The sequence below is a fragment of the Schistocerca piceifrons genome, chromosome 2, assembly GCF_021461385.2.
Source record: "Schistocerca piceifrons isolate TAMUIC-IGC-003096 chromosome 2, iqSchPice1.1, whole genome shotgun sequence".
In the NCBI taxonomy this organism is placed as follows: Eukaryota; Metazoa; Arthropoda; class Insecta; order Orthoptera; family Acrididae; genus Schistocerca; species Schistocerca piceifrons.
Window position 1 is genome coordinate 90685610 of NC_060139.1, and position 15179 is coordinate 90700788.

A 15179-nucleotide genomic window follows, 5' to 3' on the forward strand; every position below is an offset into this window, starting at 1 on the left:
AATTACAATGATACAGCGCTTGTTATGACTGGCGCAGCAACCTTTGGCAAAAGAGTCCGAGAAATACACCAAAACTGGAAAGCAATACGACGAGAGTCCGTTATTGCGGCGTTTACAACGCCAAGCAGAGCTCTCATGCCAGACTTAGTCGTTAAGGGCCGATGCAGTAAGACAGGCGCATGCTACTAAGATAATAAGGCACAGAAAAAAAACAGAATTATTTTTTGAAAGTTTGCTGGCTTAAGCTGTCGCAACCAGTTGGCAAAGTTGTGGCCTGAAAATTGATAGCCGGCCGGTGTGACCGAGCGGTTCTAGGCGCTTCAGTCTTGAACCGCGCGACCGCTACGGTCGCAGGTTCGAATCCTGCCTCGGGCATGGATGTGTGTGTATCGTCCTTAGGTTAGTTAGGTTTAAGTGGTTCTAAGTTCTAGGGGACTGATGAACTCAGATGTTACGTCCCATAGTGCTCAGAGCCATGTGAACCACTTGAAAATTGATTAGTAGGTGCAGGATCAGTCGCGCTTATCATATCACGAGACGCCAGAGACGCACCTACAAGCAACACGCCACCAGCGCCCTCTCGACAGCACGTATTTAGGCCGCCACCGCTAACTGGAGGCCGCACTGACTCAATCTTCTAGTTGGCGTCTGGCAGAATACTCGCAGTGGCGGATCACAGGCTACTACAGTACATAGCAACCAGCTTAGTGCCTATAGCGGGAGCAGCAGTGAGTCTAAAGCTTCTATATTGTCTGCAAGAGGATAATACTGATGACCTTATACCGCAACGCGTGGACTCTATCCAAAATAAGTAAAAGTTCAAGTAAATAAAGAACCATATTAATCCATGTGTGCATTTGTGTTGAATACCGGCCAACCCATAAAAACATCCACTCCATTGATTCCTGTGGTACAATACAGTGGCGACAAAGACACTATAGTGACAACGAGGATACTATAAAAAGTTATATATATTCATATTGTTTACAAAAAACCTTATCCCCATCAAAATACTCTCCATTACAACGAATACATTTACCCCACTGGTGCTTCCACTGCTTGAAATATTTTATGTAGTCACCTTCAGAAATGGCTGACAGCTCCTCCCTCGTTTTTTTCTTGACGTCTTCAATGCCGTCAAATCGGTGTCCTTCCATGCCCCTTTTCATCCGTGGAAATAAGAAAAAGTCGCGTGGAGCCAGGTCAGGCGAGTAAGGTGCGTGAGGTAGCACAACCATGCCATTTTTAGCCATTAACTGTCTAACAGAGATGGCTGTGTGTGCATGTGCATTGTCGTGGTGGAAGAACCAGTCTCCTGTCTGGCACAAATTGGAGCTTCTTTGACGAACACTGTTGCGCAATATCCACCCAAACAAAAGGTTTGATTGACGGTCTGACCAGGGCGAATAAACTCAGAATGAATTAAGCCCTTAACACGAAAAAAAAGAAAAAAATCAGCATTGTTTTGATGTTTGATCTGACTCGACGGCAGGTTTTTGGACGCAGTGACGATGACATCGTCCGTTGGCTTGGCTGTTGCTTCGTTTTTGGGTCGTAATCATAGCACCAAGGCCCATAGCCTTTGACAGAAAATCTGGATCAGTTTCAAGCTGTTGTTTCAAAGTACGACACATTTCAACACTACATTCCTTTTGACTGTCAGTCAGCACACGAGGAACAAACTTGGCAGCAGTCATTTTCATTCCCAAATCTTCTCTTAAATTCGCTGAACCGAGCTCCAAGATAACCCACTAATCTCTGACAGCTGGTCAGTTGTCTGTAGACGGTCTGTGAGCACAAGCTGTCGAATTTTTCCAATATTTTCGTCGATTCGGGCAGCTGATGGTCGTCCAGAACTAGGTTTATCATCTGTCGACATGTCGCCATTTTTAAATCTAACAGACCACAGCGACATCACCGAGAGAGGTGGCGCAGTGGTTAGCACACTGGATTCGAATTCGGGAGGATGACTGTTCAAACCCCAGATTTAGGTTTTCTGTGATTTCCCTAAATCGCCTCAGGCAAATGCCCGGTCGGTTCCTTTGAAAGGGCACGGCCGACTTCCTTCCCCCGTCCATCCCTAATCCGATGGGAGGGAAGATCTCGCTGTTTGGTCCCCTCCCCCAAATCAACCAACGAACCATATCGTCATCTTGATAAACTGTTTTCGACATTAAAACAGTTTCAGCAGCATTTTTACCGAGTGGAAAACAAAATTTCACAGGTGCACGTTGATCACTTAAATTTTCCATCATAAAAAGCGAAACAAGAACAAAACAGCACTAGCAAAAACAGTCACTGCAGATGAACATAACATGTCAGGTCGACAACACAGGCGGCACTGAACTGACAGTGAGTTGCGCTACACACGCCCAGCGGCAGAAATGTGCAGTACACATGCTCCGCCCACAGCAATGTTATTCCGGTTATTTTGGGCAGCCCCTCGTAAAACCTCATTTCCTACACGACCTAGATACAGGGCCTGCTACTATTTTTGTAAATGGAACTGCGACATATGTTAGCTTCTGTCGCATCAAATGGGGCTTAGGAAAACTATTTGCGTCGTTTCCATGTTTTTGTGGAAATAACTATAGTTTCGTCAGGCAGTTTTCCATTATCATTTAGAATGCATTTGTTTGACATTCGCGGTATAAAAGTACCGTGTCTAGCTGCTCCTCATTGGTGTGCATGTCTGCATGCAAGAAATTTTGTTCTGCTGATAAATGACACAGTTCCTGCCAGTTTTGCAATGCAGACAAGCAAACAGGCGAACTGCTTGATACAACAATGTAGTTTAGCATGAGCGTGTTTACAACTCAACAACGATTTCGGGAGATTTGCTTCCCAGTTTTAGCACATTTCTCGGATCTCTTGTGAAGAGTTTCAGCCTCAAAATTAACATGCATTATATCACTGCATTCGCCCTTTTAAGCGCTTTGGCTTGCCGCCAAAGAAAGCATAACATCCCGTTTCAATAACCCATTGTGAAGAGTTTCAACATCAAAATTAACAAGCATTATATCACTGCATCGTCCTTATCGTCCTTTCAAGCACTTTGGCATGCCGTCAAAGAAAGCACACCATTATTTATATATATATATATATATATATATATATATATATATATATATATATATGTATATATATATATATATATATATATATATATATATATATATATATATATATATATACAGGGTTATTACAAATGATTGAAGCGATTTAACAGCTCTACAATAACTTTATTATTTGAGATATTTTCACAATGCTTTGCACACACATACAAAAACTCAAAAAGTTTTTTTAGGCATTCACAAATGTTCGATATGTGCCCCTTTAGTGATTCGGCAGACATCAAGCCGATAATCAAGTTCCTCCCACACTCGGTGCAGCATGTCCCCATCAATGAGTTCGAAACCATCGTTGATGCGAGCTCGCAGTTCTGGCACGTTTCTTGGTAGAGGAGGTTTAAACACTGAATCTTTCACATAACCCCACAGAAAGAAATCGCATGGGGTTAAGTCGGGAGAGCGTGGAGGACATGACATGAATTGCTGATCATGATCTCCACCACGACCGATCCATCGGTTTTCCAATCTCCTGTTTAAGAAATGCCGAACATCATGATGGAAGTGCGGTGGAGCACCATCCTGTTGAAAGATGAAGTCGGCGCTGTCGGTCTCCAGTTGTGGCATGAGCCAATTTTCCGGCATTTCCTGATACACGTGTCCTGTAACGTTTTTTTCGCAGAAGAAAAAGGGGCCGTAAACTTTAAACCGTGAGATTGCACAAAACACGTTAACTTTTGGTGAATTGCGAATTTGCTGCACGAATGCTATGAAAGGTGGCTACACTGAGCCACAGCGCCAGAGATCGCGCCAGAGAGTTTTGTTTGGCCGCCTCCACTGGCAGTGATTATTGAGAAGTAGCGGAGGGCAGTGCTTGTCGAGAGGTCGTAGTGGGCAGTGTTTGTGGAGATGTCGTAGTGAAGAGTGCTTGTTCCATGTTTTATGCAATTGTTTGATGGGATAGACAGCAGATGTTGTTCTAATGGAGATATTGTAATGATTAGAGTGCTTTTCATCAATATATATGAAGGTAACAAAACTCGCTTTATTTTTCATTATTTTAATGTCGTAAATAATGCGTCATTACAGGTTCAGTCAACAAAGCATCTGGCTTGTGTTCTTGTATTAGAGTGTAATTCTGGTTTTCTTGCGCAATTGTAGTATTTCTAATTTTTTTTATCACTTCAGTATAAATGGTATTTGAAGTTTCTTGTCTTATTGAAGAGGAACCGTGCCAGATGTGTACGTTGAGTCATACTTCCACACACAGAAAAGTTATACTTGTGCTTTGGTTTCGTAGGTTTTATAGTTGCTGGGGACTTTATTAATTATTTGTGTTAACGAAAATTTTCATTTTATTCTTTGTTGTTGTTCTATGCAGTCAGATTGCGTACTAAAACTAGTCAGGGCCAACCGTTTACGAGACTTCGTAATCGGACAGTTAGCTACTAAATTTAAAAATTATTTGCATTATAAATAATTAAGCCCTCATTCACGCTACGGCACATATTCACTCAGTGTAGTGAATCCCCTGAGGACTTTAATAGCCGCACATAATTTCCAGTTTGTGACTTAGTGGCAAATTTGGCGGAAGTGCGTACGTAAATTGATCTAACCATGAACATGGATGTATGTCATTCTTAGAATTGCGAAAGATCTTAAATTTCCGAACAGTCAAAAAGTGTTTATAGTCAAAGTTTTTGCCTCGTGGCGACAAAGACCTACCGCGTCTGTCCCAATCCCAATGTTGATTATTGTCAAGTTCGCGCGCCTGGCGCTCTCTTGTTACATCCCGTAAATGAAACAAATTACTTTCTTCAAACCCCTCTGCTATCTGTGATTCTATATTTCTTTTGCTGTCTTTTCCTACGATTTCGTCTTCAATTTGTTTGACTTGCTTTTGTAATGCCTCAAATTCCCTTTTCAAGCGTTCATTAAATTTTCCCTGATTTTCAACATGCTTATTTATGTTCTGGTACTCTTCGGTTTCTGCAAATGGTAATGGAGCTGTATCATCCGAATCTCTGTCCCCATGTAAACTAAGATTTGTCAATTTATCTGAAATCTCCTCAACTCTTTCCGATAAGTCACCTATTTTTTCTTTCTGCTTATTTACGTCTTCCGTAAGGGTCGCGACTCGGGTTTCAGTATTGACACATTTGGTAGTTAACTGTTCGTATTGTTGTGTTAGGTTATTTAATCTGTCATTTGGTACACTCGTAGCGTGCATGAGGGCTTAATTATTTATAATGCAAATAATTTTTAAATTTAGTAGCTAACTGTCCGATTACGAAGTCTCGTAAACGGTTGGCCCTGACTAGTTTTAGTACGCAATCTGACTGCATAGAACAACAACAAAGAATAAAATGAAAATTTTCGTTAACACAAATAATTAATAAAGTCCCCAGCAACTATAAAACCTACGAAACCAAAGCACAAGTATAACTTTTCTGTGTGTGGAAGTATGACTCAACGTACACATCTGGCACGGTTCCTCTTCAATAAGACAAGAAACTTCAAATACCATTTATACTGAAGTGATAAAAAAAATTAGAAATACTACAATTGCGCAAGAAAACCAGAATTACACTCTAATACAAGAACACAAGCCAGATGCTTTGTTGACTGAACCTGTAATGACGCATTATTTACGACATTAAAATAATGAAAAATAAAGCGAGTTTTGTTACCTTCATATATATTGATGAAAAGCACTCTAATCATTACAATATCTCCATTAGAACAACATCTGCTGTCTATCCCATCAAACAATTGCATAAAACATGGAACAAGCACTCTTCACTACGACATCTCCACAAACACTGCCCACTACGACCTCTCGACAAGCACTGCCCTCCGCTACTTCTCAATAATCACTGCCAGTGGAGGCGGCCAAACAAAACTCTCTGGCGCGATCTCTGGCGCTGTGGCTTAGTGTAGCCACCTTTCAATGCATGAGGATTCTCTAACGCCCAGATTCGCACATTGTGTCTGTTCACTTCACCATTAAGAAAAAATGTTGCTTCATCACTGAAAACAAGTTTCGCACTGAACGCATCCTCTTCCATGAGCTGTTGCAACCTCGCCGAAAATTCAGAGCGTTTGACTTTGTCATCGGGTGTCAGGGCTTGTAGCAATTGTAAACGATAAGGCTTCTGCCTTAGCCTTTTCCGTAAGATTTTCCAAACCGTCGGCTGTGGTACGTTTAGCTCCCTGCTTGCTTTATTCGTCGACTTCCGCGGGCTACGCGTGAAACTTGCCCGCACGCGTCCAACCGTTTCTTCGCTCACTGCAGGCCGACCCGTTGATTTCCCCTTACAGAGGCATCCAGAAGCTTTAAACTGCGCATACCATCGCCGAATGGAGTTAGCAGTTGGTGGATCTTTGTTGAACTTCGTCCTGAAGTGTCGTTGCACTGTTATGACTGACTGATGTGAGTGTATTTCAAGCAGGACATACGCTTTCTCGGCTCCTGTCGCCATTTTATCTCACTGCGCTCTCGAACGCTCTGGCGGCAGAAACCTGAAGTGCGGCTTCAGCCGAACAAAACTTTATGAGTTTTTCTACGTATCTGTAGTGTGTCGCGACCATATGTCAATGAATGGAGCTACAGTGAATTTATGAAATCGCTTCAATCATTTGTAATAGCCCTGTATATACCTCGTTGACGTGGAGTCTACACTCTACCGACAGATTTGATGAAATATCACACATTATGTGCCAGGTTCTTCATTCCTATCTAGCACTTATATCCATCTTCTTCGATTGTTTTTCGGCTGTAGGACAATCTCTGCCTCGACATGCTTTTTGCTTATTTCACCGTGACAGTGTTTCCCACATATTCCCAGCCTCGCCGATTCTGCGGAGGATCACCTCATTTCTTTTTATTTCACGTAATCGTTATATCAGACGAATTCTTATTTTGATAAAATTGTGCTGTAAATTTGTTTTCCTGCCAAATGCACTGGAGGGAATAATGGTAGTATCAGAAAATTATTAAAGTAGAACAAATTCAGTGAGGTGTTGATAATGGCGCCTTTGTTGCCTTAAAGGCAGTCTTGCATAACATAAATTCACCACGTCCAGTCTCAAAGGTAACAAACGCTGACGAGCGTTACAGCCTGTATTTAAAGCAAACCCGATTTGCATCCTCATAGTGGCGCTATTAACGTCACTCTTATGCGAATAGACATCATTTTTCAGATGTAGTTACTCTACCAACTTTCGTTTATGTCACAAAGCTCCATTTTTGTGCTGCGATTTTTTTCTGTCAGTGTAGATTCAGTACCTCTTGATTACTAGTGCGACCTACTCTACATCTACATCGATACTCTGCATATCACATTTAAGTGCCTGGCGGAGGGTTCATCGAACGACCTTCACAATTCTCTATTATTCTAATCTCGTATAGCGCGCGGAAAGAACGAACACCTGTATCTTTCCGTACGAGCTCTGATTTCCCTTACTTTATCGTGGTGATCGTTTCTGCCTATGTATATCGGCATCAACAAAATGTTTTCGCTTTCGGAGGAGAAAATTGGTGACTGGAATTTCGTGAAAAGATTCCGTCGCAACGGAAAAAGGCCTTTCTTTCAATGATGTCCAGCCGAAATCCTGTATCATTTCTGTTGACACTCCGTAAGTCGTATCTGGTAAGGATCTCACACCGCGCAGCAATATTCTAAAAGAGGACTGACAAGCTTAGGCAGGCAGTCACCTTAGTAGATCTGTTACATTTTCTAAGTGTCCTGCCAATAAAACGCAGTCTTTGGTTAGCCTTTCCCACAACATTTTCTATGTGTTCCATCCCCTTTAAGTTGTTTGTAATTGTAATACCTAGGTACTTAGTTGATTTTACTGCTTTTAGATTAGACTGATTTATCGTGTAAGCGAAGTTTAACGAATTCCTTTTAGCACTCATGTGGATGACTTCACACTTTTCCTTATTTAGGGTCAACTGCCAATTTTCACACTATTCAGATATCTTTTCTAAATCGTTTTGCAATTTGTTTTGATCTTCTGATCACTTTATTAGTCGATAAACGACAGCGTCATCTGCAAACAACCTAAGACGGGTGCTCAGATTGTCACCCAAATCGTTTGAATAGATAAGGAACAGCAAAGGGTGTATAACACTACCTTGGGGAATGCCAAAAATCACTTCTGTTTTACTCGATGACTTTCCGTCAGTTTCTACGAACTGTGACCTCTCTGACTGGAAATCACAAATCCAGTCACATAACTGAGACGATATTAAATAAGCACGCAATTTCACTACGAGCCACTAGCGTGGTACAGTGTCAAAAGCCTTCTGGAAAACCAAAAATACGGAATCGATCTGAAATCTCTTGTCAGTAGCACTCAAAACTTTATGTGAATAAAGAGCTAGTTGTGTTTCAAAGCAACGATGTATTCTAAACCCATGTTGGCTGTGTGTCAATAGACAGTTTTCTTCGAGGTAATTCATAATGTTTGAACACAATATATGTTCCAAAACCCTGCTGCATATCGACGTTAACGATATGGGCTTGTAATTTAGTGGATTATTCCTACTACCTTTGTTGAAAATTGGTGTGACCTGTGCTACTTTCCAGTGTTTGGGTAATGATCTTTCGTCAAGCGAACAGTTGTATATGATGGTTAAGTATGGAGTTAAAGCATCAGCATACTCCGGAACGAACCTAGTTGGTATACAGTCTGGACCAGAAGACTTGCTTTCATTTAGTGATTTAATTTTCTTCACTACCCCGAGGATATTTACTTCTACGTTACTCATGTTGGCAGCTGTTGTCGATTCCAATTCTGGAATATTTACTTCGTCATCTTTTGTGAAGGCATTTCGGAAGGCTGTGTTTAGTAACTCTGCTTTGGCAGCATTGTCTTTGATAGTATCGCCATTGCTATCGCGCAGAGAAGGCATTGCTTTGTTTCTTGCCGCGAACATACTTCACATACGACCAAGATTTCTTTGGATTTTCTTCCAGATTTCGAGACAAAGTTTCGTTGTGGGAAGTATTATAGGCATCTCGCAATGAAGTCCACGCTAAATTTCGAGCTTCTGCAAAATATCGCCAATCTTGGGGATTTTGCGTCTGTTTAAATTTGGCATGTTTGTTTTGTTATTTCTGCAGAAGTGCTCAAACCCTTTTTGTGTGCCTAGGAGGATCAGCTCCGTCGTTTGTTAGTTTATTTGGTATAAATCTCTCAATCGCTGCCGATACTATTTCTTTGAATTCAACCCACATCTGGTGTACACTTATATTATTAATTTGGAATGACTGGAGATTGTCTCTCAGGAAGGCGTCAAGTGAATTTTTATCTGCTTTCTTGAACAGGTATATTTTTCGATTATTTTTGGAGGCTTTGGGGATTACAATATTCAGTCTCGCTACGACAACCCTGTGTCCACTAATTCCTGTATCGGTTTTGAGGCTCGTTATTAACTCAGGATTATTTGTTGCTAAGAGGTCAAGTGTGTTTTCTCAATCGTTTACTATTCTCTTGGGCTCATGAACTAATTGCTCAAAATAATTTTCAGAGAATGCGTTTAGCACAACTTCGGATGATATTTTATGCGTACCGCCGGAATTAAACATGTATTTCCGCCAAAATATCGGGGGTAAATTAAAGTCACCACCAAATATTATCGTATGATTCGGGTACGTGTTTCAAATCAAACTCAAGTTTTCTTTGAACATTTCAGCAACTGTATCATCTGAATTGGGAAGTCGGTAAAACGATAATATTATTATTTTATTCCGGTTGCCGACAATGACCTCTGCCCATACTAACTTACAGGAAGTATTTACTTCAATTTCGTGACAAGTTAAACCACTTCTAACAGCAACAATCACGCCACCGCCAACCGTGTGTAGCCTATCCTTTCGGAACACCGTTAGGTTCTTCGAAAAAGTTTCAGCTTTCTTATATCCGGCTTTAGCCAGCTTTCAGTGCCTATAAAGATTTGAGCATAAATGCTTTCTATTAGCGCTTGGAGCTCTGGTACTTTCCCAACACAGCTACGACAATTTACAACTGTTGTACCGATGGTTCCTGTATCCACGTTCCTCTCGCATTCAGCCTGCACCTTTTGTGACTGAAGCCTTTCTTGTGTTTTACCGAGACCCTCTAACCTATAAAAATCGCCCAGTCCACGCCACACAGCCCCTGCTACCCGTGTAGCCGCCTTCTGCTTATAGTGGACATCTGACCTATTCAGCGGAACACGAAACCCAACCACCCTTTGGTGCAAGTCGAGGAATCGGCAGCCCACACGGTCGCAGAACCGTCTGAGCCTCTGATTCAGACCCTCCACTCGGCTCTGTGCCAGAGGTCCGCAAACATCCAAGCTTTAGCAATTTTCTGGAACACTGCATCTCAAATGCCTCTATGTTTGTCTTCCTGTTTGCCGACAGCATATGATTCACTTCCATACAATACTGCGTTCTAGATTTATACGGAGCAGTGAAATGGAAAAGAGACAGATTGAAAAAAAAGTAAGTAAACACTTTATTATTTCAAAAGTAATTGCCGTAACTGGTAATATATTTATCCCATTGCGAGACAAAACGGTTAATGCTGTCATGGAAATTGTTTGCGGTTGCCTACGGAACATCTCTCTCCGAAGCAAATCAACGGTCGCAACTGCCTTTCTTCGGGACTCCACAAATGTGCAAATCGCATGGGGAGAGATAGGGGCCGTATGGAGGATGTGCAAGAGCTCCCCAGAGAAATAACAGGTGCGCCATTGCTCGGGAAAAGTCATGATGGCATTTTTCTTCGGCTGCGAGGGCCTGCTGATCGTTGACTTTCTGCAACACGGCGCCACAATCACTGCACTACGGTACGTGGATACTTCGCAGAAACTAAAGGGCACCATGAAGTCCAAGCGCCCAACAATGTTGAAGGACGGAATTATTCTGTTGTAGGATAACTCCCGTGCACATGTTGCTTAGCTAGTTTAAAATATACTGCACAAGTTTCGCTGGGAAGCCCTTAGGTATTCTCCACACCGTTCCGATCTTTCCCCAAGCCATTCCCGTATTTTCGGAGCTCTGCTAAAAGACATTCGTGGCCGCCAGTTTGCTTCGGACGAAGCGGTGTACGTCTGGGTGCACTCATGGTTCCTTAGGCAGTCGCAAACATTTTTCTATGAAGGCACTGACGTCTTGTCTCACGGTGAGTGAAGTATATTAATAGTTTTAGCTATTACTTTTGGAATAACAAACAGCTACATTACGACAGCAACTACCAAACAACGACACTTGCGACTTGCTGAGACATGAGGAGACATTCCAAACCTTGAATAGTCTGGCTAACGAGGTATCACGAAAAGTTCTGACAGCATAGTTGTGGGACGTTCGTGATCAATAGCAAACTACCGAACGTGTCCTAGTACCCAAATCCTGTACCGCCTGTGCGTGGACAGGTCGACTTGTAAGTTGGAATCCGCCACGTACGAGGCTAGTGGTAGTGGGGTTAGATTAACTTCACAACAATGACATGCACCGGACTTGGCGTAGGTTAGTTAGTAGTTAGTTGGATTTAGAAATAGAAACCGGAATAGGAACCTGCAGCGATTAGTAATTTTGGCCTCCCTAGTGTCAGGGGCACGCTCATCGGGATTAGCTGGACGAGCAAGGCATTGCAGTATGTTTATATCCACACTGACACTGTAGACAGTTGAGATTAGCTATAAGTTGGTATTAGTGTGTATAGCTTAACATAGAACTTAAATTTGTCCATTAACCTGTACTGTCTGTAGTTCACAAGTTGTTGTTGTTGTTGTTGTTGTTGTGGTCTTCAGTCCTGAGACTGGTTTGATGCAGCTCTCCATGCTACTCTATCCTGTGCAAGCTTTTTCATCTCCCAGTACCTACTGCAACCTACATCCTTCTGAATCTGCTTAGTGTATTCATCTCTTGGTCTCCCTCTACGATTTTTACCCTCCATGCTGCCCTCCAATACTAAATTGGTGATCCCTTGATGCCTCAGAACATGTCTTACCAACCGATCCCTTCTTCTGGTCAAGTTGTGCCACAAACTTCTCTTTTCCCCAATCCTATTCAATACTTCCTCATTAGTTATGTGATCTACCCATCTAATCTTCAGCATTCTTCTGTAGCACCACATTTCGAAAGCTTCTATTCTCTTCTTGTCCAAACTATTTATCGTCCATGTTTCACTTCCATACATGGCTACACTCCATACAAATACTTTCAGAAATGACTTCCTGACACTTAAATCTATACTCGATGTTAACAAATTTCTCTTCTGCAGAAACGCTTTCCTTGCCATTGTCAGTCTACATTTTATACTCTCTCTACTTCGACCATCGTCAGTTATTTTGCTCCCCAAATAGCAAAACTCCTTTACTACTTTAAGTGTCTCATTTCCTAATCTAATTCCCTCAGCATCACCCGACTTAATTAGAGTACATTCCATTATCCTTGTTTTGCTTTTGTTGATGTTCATCTTATATCCTCCTTTGAAGACACTGTCCATTCCATTCAACTGCTCTTCCAAGTCCTTTGCTGTCTCTGACAGAATTACAATGTCATCGGCGACCCTCAAAGTTTTTATTTCTTCTCCATGAATTTTAATACCTACTCCAAATTTTCTGAGTCGTTGTCACCTTTGTGCTCATACGGCAAAGACTACCAAATCCACCGGTTAGTCCCTCAGCCGTTAGGGGTAAAACCCAATGGGACTCGGGGCAAGTAAGGCTAGCAACCTGCTTCCCTGGTACTTTAAATATGATGCTGGCAACAATCAGAGCAAAATGTCTCGGACCTTTGGAGGTGACGGAGTCCCACCTCTAACTGACAAACCAGGGACTCCTAAGATACGACTTGGCAAACAAATGATAATGAGATGGGGAGCTATTAATATCAATGGGGGCTACGCTTAGAAGAAGGTAGAGCTGGCAGAGGCTGCAAGTAAGATGGGGCTGGACGTTTTAGCTGTTAGTGACATTCGGGTAAGGGGTGAGAAAGAAGAAGAAGTGGGAGAATACAAGGTCTACTTGTCAGGAGTCAAAGCAGGAATAGCACAATGGGGTGTAGGGCTTTGCATCAGGAAAGAAATGGAACTCAGCGTAGTTGCAATAAGGTATGTAAGCGAACGACTGATGTGGATAGATTTGACAGTGTCTAACAAGAAAATTAGGATTGTGTCAGTATATTCGCATTGTGAAGGGACTGATCAAGATAAGATGGATAGTTTTTATGAGGCACTCAGTGATGTAGTTGTTAGAGTAAAGGACAAGGACAGTGTTCTGCTCATGGGTGATTTTAACGCCAGGATTGGAAATCGAACAGAAGGGTATGAAAAGGTTATGGGTAAATTTGGAGAGGATATGGAGGCCAACAGGAAAGGGCAGCAACTCTTGGATTTCTGTGCCAGTATGGGCTTAGTAATCACAAACTCCTTTTTTAAACATAAGAACATTCACCGGTATACGTGGGAAAGCAGGGGAACCAGATCTGTCATTGACTATATAATAACAGATCAGGAATTCAGGAAGGCTGTGAGGGACACACGTGTATTCAGGGGATTCTTTGATGTCACTGATCATTATTTAATCTGCAGTGAAATTGGGATTGCGAGGCCGAAAGTGCAGGAGGACAGGTTCATATGTAGGGGGATAAGAGTGGAGAAACTTCAGGATAAGGAAATCAGGCACAAGTACATAACAGCGATCTCAGAAAGGTACCAGTTAGTTGAATGTAGTCAATTACAGTCATTGGAAAAGGAATGGACAAGGTACAGGGACACAGTACTAGAAGTGGCTAAAGAATATCTTGGAACAGTAGTGTGTAAGAGTAGGAGGAAGCAAACAGCTTGGTGGAATGACACAGTCAAGGCAGCCTGTAAAAGGAAAAAGAAGGCATATAAAAAGTGGCTACATACTAGAACTCAGGTAGACAGAGAAAGTTATGTTGAAGAAAGAAACAAAGCCAAACAGATAATTGCAGCATCCAAGAAGAAATCTTGGGAAGACTTTGGAAACAGGTTGGAGACATTGGGTCAAGCTGCTGGAAAACCATTCTGGAGTGTAATTAGCAGTCTTCGAAAGGGAGGTAAGAAGGAAATGACAAGTACTTTGGACAGGTCAGGAAAACTGCTGGTGAATCCTGTGGATGCCTTGGGCAGATGGAGGGAATACACTCCTGGAAATGGAAAAAAGAACACATTGACACCGGTGTGTCAGACCCACCATACTTGCTCCGGACACTGCGAGAGGGCTATACAAGCAATGATCACACGCACGGCACAGCGGACACACCAGGAACCGCGGTGTTGGCCGTCGAATGGCGCTAGCTGCGCAGCATTTGTGCACCGCCGCCGTCAGTGTCAGCCAGTTTGCCGTGGCATACGGAGCTCCATCGCAGTCTTTAACACTGCTAGCATGCCGCGACAGCGTGGACGTGAACCGTATGTGCAGTTGACAGACTTTGAGCGAGGGCGTATAGTGGGCATGCAGGAGGCCGGGTGGACGTACCGCCGAATTGCTCAACACGTGGGGCGTGAGGTCTCCACAGTACATCGATGTTGTCGCGAGTGGTCAGCGGAAGGTGCACGTGCCCGTCGACCAGGAACCGGACCGCAGCGACGCACGGATGCACGCCAAGACCATAGGATCCTACGCAGTGCCGTAGGGGACCGCACCGCCACTTCCCAGCAAATTAGGGGCACTGTTGCTCCTGGGGTATCGGCGAGGACCATTCGCAACCGTCTCCATGAAGCTGGGCTACGGTCCCGCACACCGTTAGGCCGTCTTCCGCTCACGCCCCAACATCGTGCAGCCCGCCTTCAGTGGTGTCGCGACAGGCGTGAATGGAGGGACGAATGGAGACGTGTCGTCTTCAGCGATGAGAGTCGCTTCTGCCTTGGTGCCAATGATGGTCGCATGCGTGTTTGGCGCCGTGCAGGTGAGCGCCACAATCAGGACTGCATACGACCGAGGCACACAGGGCCAACACCCGGCATCATGGTGTGGGGAGCGATCTCCTACATTGGCCGTACACCACTGGTGATCGTCGAGGGGACACTGAATAGTGCACGGTACATCCAAACCGTCATCGAACCCATCGTTCTACCATTCCTAGA